The following is a 7,234-nucleotide window of genomic DNA, read 5'->3' as shown; positions in this document are numbered from 1 at the left end:
TTTCTTGCCGAATAATTCATAGTAGAAATACTTCTACGAATTTCAACGAACTTTTTACAAATTTCTGAATAGTTCTTCTAAAGTTCGCAAACAATCGAAGAAGCTTCTTTGAAGAACTAAATAAATTCCGAAAAATGTTCAAAGAAAATCTATAAATTATTTCTACTAATAGTCCATCTTCTCTGAAGCTCAAAAAAACTCGGAGAAACATTCAAAGAAAATTTTGGAACTATGTTAACACATGGTTGATTTTTAGAGAAGTTCCCGAGCAATTGGAGAAGTTTCTCCGAAGGCCAAAAAACTCAAAGAAAAATTGAGAGATAACTCCGAAACTCTCGAATGGGTCAATGTCGTAAAAATTCGTAGAGATTCGTGGAAAATTCGAAGAAATATTTCCACCAGGGGTACCCAACTGTTGCATTTCATCATCAGACATTGTACCATATGGTAATTCCATATGTATATTCCATCAACTTCATACTGTACATATCTGTTGAAAATTAATTATTAAAATTCAGTATTACTACCAGGTACAAATGTTGTAATTTAATATGAATTTCTTTTTTTGACAATAAACAAAAACCGAATATTTTGTGTAAAAGCTCCTGTTTTTATAAAAAACGTAATGAATGAATGAATAAATAATTTAAAGTTTATTTTCATACAATTCATTTTTTGTTTAATTAATATTTATAAGAATTATTTATTTATTCGAATATATAAATTTTTGAAATTTTAATTAGTATATTTTATGAGGTTAAAAAAAAAATCATGAAAATATGAGTTCTATTGCACGTAGCCATTTTAGTATTATTTAAAAGAAGAAAAAACATAAAAAAATAGATGCACATATGAAAATGAATTATTAAAGAAGTATAAATATAAGTAGCAAAAGTCATTTTGAAAAAGAAAATTTCAGAAAGCTAAATGTCCACTTGAATTAATATTGGCAGTGCAGCCAAAATATAAACACTAAAAAAAAGAGACGTCTAGGAGAGAGAAGAAAAATAATTGTAAAGTTTTATACCAACTGAACGAAAGAAATCTGGTCGATTTGATAAAAACTGATAAAAACGCAAAGACCGTAAATATCAATTATGCTTTAAATATATATTACCGCAACGAAAAAATCTGATTTTTTTTTTTTTCAAAAAGCTCGACATCGATCTATGGGATCATAACTAAACCTCAGCATCCTCATTCAACTCTATCATATTTTAATTAAATTTCTAAAAGATTAGAGACGAAAGGGGACAAAATATTTGATGTATAATAAGGCACGGTAGTAGTTAACTCTCATCATCACACATATTCTCTTCAACACAAATACATTTCTTTCGTATTTGGTAATTGTTGTTGTGATTCAATTTGTTGTTGTTTATCATCTTTAATGTTATTATCTTGATTACCATTTGTCATTTCAATAATTGACTTTTAGCACAATGAATATTGAAGCTGGTAAAAATTCATCAGCTGATGCTGGTCCACGAACTGATAATTGTAATAATTTAAATATATTATTACAACAATTAATAATTGATCATCTGTTGTCTGTGGACTCATGTAGATTCGATTGATGGATTAAATACCCAGTTACATAAAATTGTCCATACAAATCTTTGGGTTTCAATTTGGAATGTTCTGGTGGTAAACTAGCAACACCAGTTATTGGTATACCAGCTGCAATATTACGTGGTATTTTTTGTACAACAGAATGATAATGTCTTTGTAATGCAACAAGTTCCTATAATGATGTACAATATGCATCACAACATTCTGGTTCATCAAGTTCTGGTTGATAAAAACCATCAGCAGAATTAGCATCAGTATCAAAAAGTCCCTCAATTGATTTTGTTAGCATTATTATTTTAATAATACCAAGTAGCCTCAATGATCCATGATGTTGTAATTGCAATGACATTGGTGTATCTCTCTTGATAAATGCTATTAAACGATTTTGTGCTATTTTTTTTCTACGATTAATCAACACTTGAATTAATATTTCAATGATAATATGACAATTTTGTTAATTTTTCCCAGCATTAATTGATAATAATGAATTTTTATACAAATGTACATAAAATCTGTATGAAACAATATTTAATGCTGGTCCTTGTCCAGACGATATTGTAAATACAGTTTGTATACAATGTAATTGTTCACGTAAACCTAAATTTTTTCTTCCATCAGTGTATTTATGATATTAGCTAAATCTTGATAAAATTTAAGATTAATACAATGTGCAAATTTAGCTAGACCCTCTAAACATTATAGGTAAAACTTGACTATTTGGTGCTTGTTTTAACATTCTAAAATATATTGTAAATACAATACTTGTTATTTCAGTTAATATTTTTGTTCTTCAACTTTTCAAGCTCTTTTTCAACAGCTTCTAATTTTTAATTTTTTCACGTTTACTCAATGAAAGTATACGTTGTTGATGGCTCATTAATTTTTTTTGTGTCATTTCATCATCACGTTTTTTATCAAGATCAATATCTTTTATTCTCAATGACAATAACACTTCAACAAGTTCAGTATGAACCAAGTGACCACGTAATTTAATATATTGGTTTAATTTACGAATAATAACAAATGATAATTTACCACGTTTATTATCTTTAAATATATTTTTTACACAATTAAATACTTTTTCACGAACTGATGGACGTTTATTGTCCAAAAATGATACCAAAAAATTAGCTAAATTTGTTGGATAGTTGAAATAAAATATGGATGTGTTACTAAAAGATCACTAATACTTGTTTATGTTATTTCAGAGAGAGTTATTTCTGGTAATGTAAATACTCTTCTGTCACCTTTTTTTTTCTCAGCTTATGACATGTTACCCATTTTAATTGACGTATTCTATTTTGTATAATTAAATCTTTTTCTTAATCATTTGTTGTTTGTGGACTCATGTAGATAGATTAAATATGATAAATTTGTTATACTTTTAGTACTTGTGTTACTTGTCCAGATAGTAATGTAATATTGTTTGACGGTGGCAATACTTGTAATTGAAATATCTGCATTAAACAAAATTTAATTGAAAAATATATTTCACCAATACCAATGTAAAGTTTAATAAATTAATCCAAATGATTAATGATATTTACAAAATTAATTTATGATCCAGTAATTGCAAAAAGATTTTTATCTGTAGTCATATTAACTGGTAAATCATCTTGAATATAATTAAGCTTTTTATGTAATTCTTGATTAAGTCCAAAGTATTCTCTAAACCAGCAAGTTGTTGTAGTTGATGTTGTTGTTGTTGTTATACCTTGATGACATTTGACAACTACAATAATGCCATTCTAATATTTTCTTCAGTTATATTTTTATTATTATATATATTTATCACAACATTTTTTAGTTATTTGTGCAACTGAAAGAATTAAATCTTTATCATTAACAGATAAATTTAATATATTAAATCAGCAATTTCTTGAAGTGTTTTAAAATGAATGTAATTTGTTTCTGGTGATGTTATTGTGTTTTAACCATTGTATTTATTGCCCAAGATGCCCAACTTATAATATCATTTGAAAATTCATGTTCACTTGTTATTTCTTCTTTTCTAAATACACAAATATATAATATAAATAATATAAATAATTAAATTAAAATAATACAAATAATAATAGCAATAAATAACATAACATAACACAACATACTTGTAAAATACTTCCCAATCTTGCGGATTTACTGAACGATTACGAAATTCAGCAACAAGTCTTTTTCTTTTTGCTCAACATTACCACCAAGACTTGTTATACTAAGATCAAGACCACCCAATAAATTATCATTACTACATGATGTATTTATTATAAATTATTATTATTATTATTATATTAATTTATTTAGTAAATATATATTGTTTTTATTATATATACCTATAGGTATATATATTTTTTTTTTTTGACGTTTAACGTGACAGTTCAACGACGTATTCTGGAGGTTATGTAAAATAATAAAATTTTATTAATAAAATTCTGCAGTGCAGCCAATATGGCATCACCCTTGTAAAGTTTTATACCATACCAACTGAACGAACAAAATGTAGTCGATTTGAGAAAAACAAAAAGACCGTAAATATCAATTATGCTTTAGATATATATTACTGCAACGGAAAAATCTGATTTTTTTTAAAAAAAAAAGCTCGACATCGATTTATGGGATCATTACTAAACCTCAGCAGCCTCATTCAAGTCTATCATATTTTAATTAAATTTCTAATAGATTCGCGACGGAAGGGGACAAAATATTTGATGTATAATAAGGCACGGTAGTAGTAGTTAATCTCATCTCACACATATTCTCATCACACACATACTTTTCTTTCTCATACTTGACTCGAGGCACTACCGTGCCTCTTGATTAATTATTACAAGCTATCCTGTAATCGATTTCTGAAAATTAATACAAAATAGATCAGCTGAGGGCAGAGGAAAATCTCAGAAAATACAACTGTCCTCGACATACACAAAAATTATTCAAATAATATAATTGATAATTGATTCATCTTCATAATTAGAAAGGTTATATGAATAATTTTTTTTGTTTATTTTTGTGTAAAATAAAAAACAACTATATAATCATTGAAGAAAAAACTATTCGTAAAATCCGATTATAATACCTATAAATTATAATAAATATAGATTAGAAAATTAAGGATACAGGCGCGCGTAGCGCGCCAATAAGGCTCCTGTATATAAAAAGCAAAATATCAGTGAATAAATATTTGAACGTCAATATTTTTGTTACCAAGTCAAAAAACACTGATATCCAAGCAAGCAACAAATTATTTTTATATAATGCGATTAGTTCTCTACGCATATTCAACATTATTTGTTTATCATACCATCTTTTGATGTCATCATTAATTTCAATTTATTTTATGACTTCAGGTCATTTTATGTCGTCTAGCTCATTTTTGGATATACTTACATTATGTGTTCACATGTATACGGGGCATTCTAGTTCAAATCACGTGGTCATCGGTGTGACCCCTACCGGATCAGTTGATGATTTTTTTTCGGGCGTTTTTTGGTTTAAAAAACGAGCTTGGAGGGTAAAAGCATTAAAAATTAAATTTTAAGAATCACAATTTTGTTATGTTTATATTCTCAAATAGAGAAAAACAAAAAATTAATCGAGATATCATTTATTTTATTTTCTGTTTTCCTACAAGGAACCATTATTGAATTATTTTATTTTTGGAAATTCGTAAATTTGATTACATAATTGATGACCATTTGTATAACGAATGTCGAATAACGAATGTTGTATGTATTTTCTGACAAATGTATCAACAAAATGGTTTCCAACAATTTTAATAGTATTAAAAAATGTGACATATTGATTCTGAAATTTTGCAAAAACGATAATCTTTTCTTGCTGCTCTAATATTGGGTAGATAATAATTTATCATATGTATATTATATAGTAAAGTATACTATAAATTTTGGAAAAAAGAAAAATTACTAATAAAATTAAGGTTGCTTATAAATAATTAAATCGTCACTCAATTTTTTTTTTTCGCTCATTTGTCAAATGGAACAAATATCTATACTCTCAATTTTTTCTAATTTTTTCTGACGTCGGTTTTTTGAGATAATGAATGTCAAAGTTGACAACTTTTATACGCGAGGATGATATTATTAGTCAAAATACTGTGCATTTTATTTTTTAGTGAATTTGTTTTTCACTAAAAAATTTTTGAATTACTATCAAATTGTAGAGCTTGGCAAGAAGAATACGATAAAGAAATTTGAATTTTTTCTGACGTTGATTTTAAAGACATTTAATGTTCAATTTTGAAATTTTCGTCTTTCTCGCAACGAAAGGAATAATATAAAGGATAATAACACAAGGTGATCCATCCAACAAGAATGATAACTGTTTTTTGTAAATCTAAGTAATATATGAAATAAACTCCAAGGTGACATACCTTTTGCAAACTCTTAAAGTTAACCTCATAAACTATTTGGTGATGTATGCACCAAGTATTAATACAGTGAATTTATATATAGACGCTGAGTCTATCGATGTAAGAAGTGTTGTTCGTCTCACAATCCAGTAAGCGATCCAGTAGGAGAAGTAGCCAAATATTCTCGGATCCATCCGAGACTACTCGAATCCAGCAAGCAAAGTCTCGTCTGCGCGGGGTGTATACAAGCGTTGGTGTGACGTCAAAAATGAAGCTGGCCAGCAGATGCTGCTATTTCAACGTAGCGGTCTCTCGCGTTAACATACTCCCCCCTTGACAATGTAATTGTCAACTCGTGTATGTGTGACCTCAATTGGTAACACACACAAATTAGGTACTGGCCTCTGATACTCAGCAGTTTGTGTCTTAACAGTGACTGCTCTGACCAATCCATTGGCTCCATGAAACACCTGAGTGACTCGTGCGAAGGCCCATTTACCTGGCGGTAGTCTCTCTCATCAATGACCAATGCCATTGTACCCACTCGAATGCATGGAGATGTATGTAACCACTTAGACCTGACCAAATATTTTTGTAAATACTCTTTGGACCATCTGTCCCAAAAAAACTCCATAAACTGCCTTAACAATCGCCACTTGTTGAGACGATCGTCAGGTACATCCAAAACAGATAGCTCAGATACTGCATTAAGTGGTTCACCAACCAAGAAATGACCAGGTGTTAATGCCTGAAGATCCTCAGGATCATCAGTCATTGGGCGCAAAGATCTCCAGTTGAGTAAACACTCAACTTGTGTTAAGAACGTACTAAAATGTTCATACGTGAGCTTGTGATCACCAAGGACTCTCTTAATGTGTACAGCTGACTTTTTGGATCACTTGTCATGAGGGATCTACTCAGTTTTCCTCCGACTCTTAATGCACTCTTGCGACTCTTGTCAAGGGATGGTGTTAATTTTATCGAAGGACTTGACCTCGATAGTGCTTCACCCTTTGATAATTGTTTAATCACCTCATGGAAGTATACTCGTTGATTATTGATTACCAATCCCAGCAATGTAATTTTACGTCAATGTCATCCAGCATGATTCATCCACAATATATCTTGCTGAAAAACTCTGGTAAAATCTCCTCAACCATGCTGCCGCAGTTACAGCCTTTTTCAGTGATGAATAATTATCTAAAAAACTCTCACTTATGGTTGACGTGACATTGCAAACCAAAGGTTTCTCTTCAACGTTAGTTATGTCTCTTATCTCTTATTCAACTATGTCTCTTG

General features: G+C 29.3%; 1 pseudogene; it reads right to left on the bottom strand.

The window, feature by feature from the left end:
• Positions 1-1,317: 1,317 nt before the first annotated feature.
• Positions 1,318-6,710, bottom strand: LOC122850936 (annotated as a pseudogene).
• Positions 6,711-7,234: the final 524 nt, after the last annotated feature.

Source organism: Aphidius gifuensis, linkage group LG3 (genome assembly GCF_014905175.1).
Source record: "Aphidius gifuensis isolate YNYX2018 linkage group LG3, ASM1490517v1, whole genome shotgun sequence".
Classification (NCBI taxonomy): Eukaryota; Metazoa; Arthropoda; class Insecta; order Hymenoptera; family Braconidae; genus Aphidius; species Aphidius gifuensis.
The sequence above is the reverse complement of the archived record's forward strand: the minus strand, read 5'-3'. Positions and strand labels throughout refer to the sequence as shown.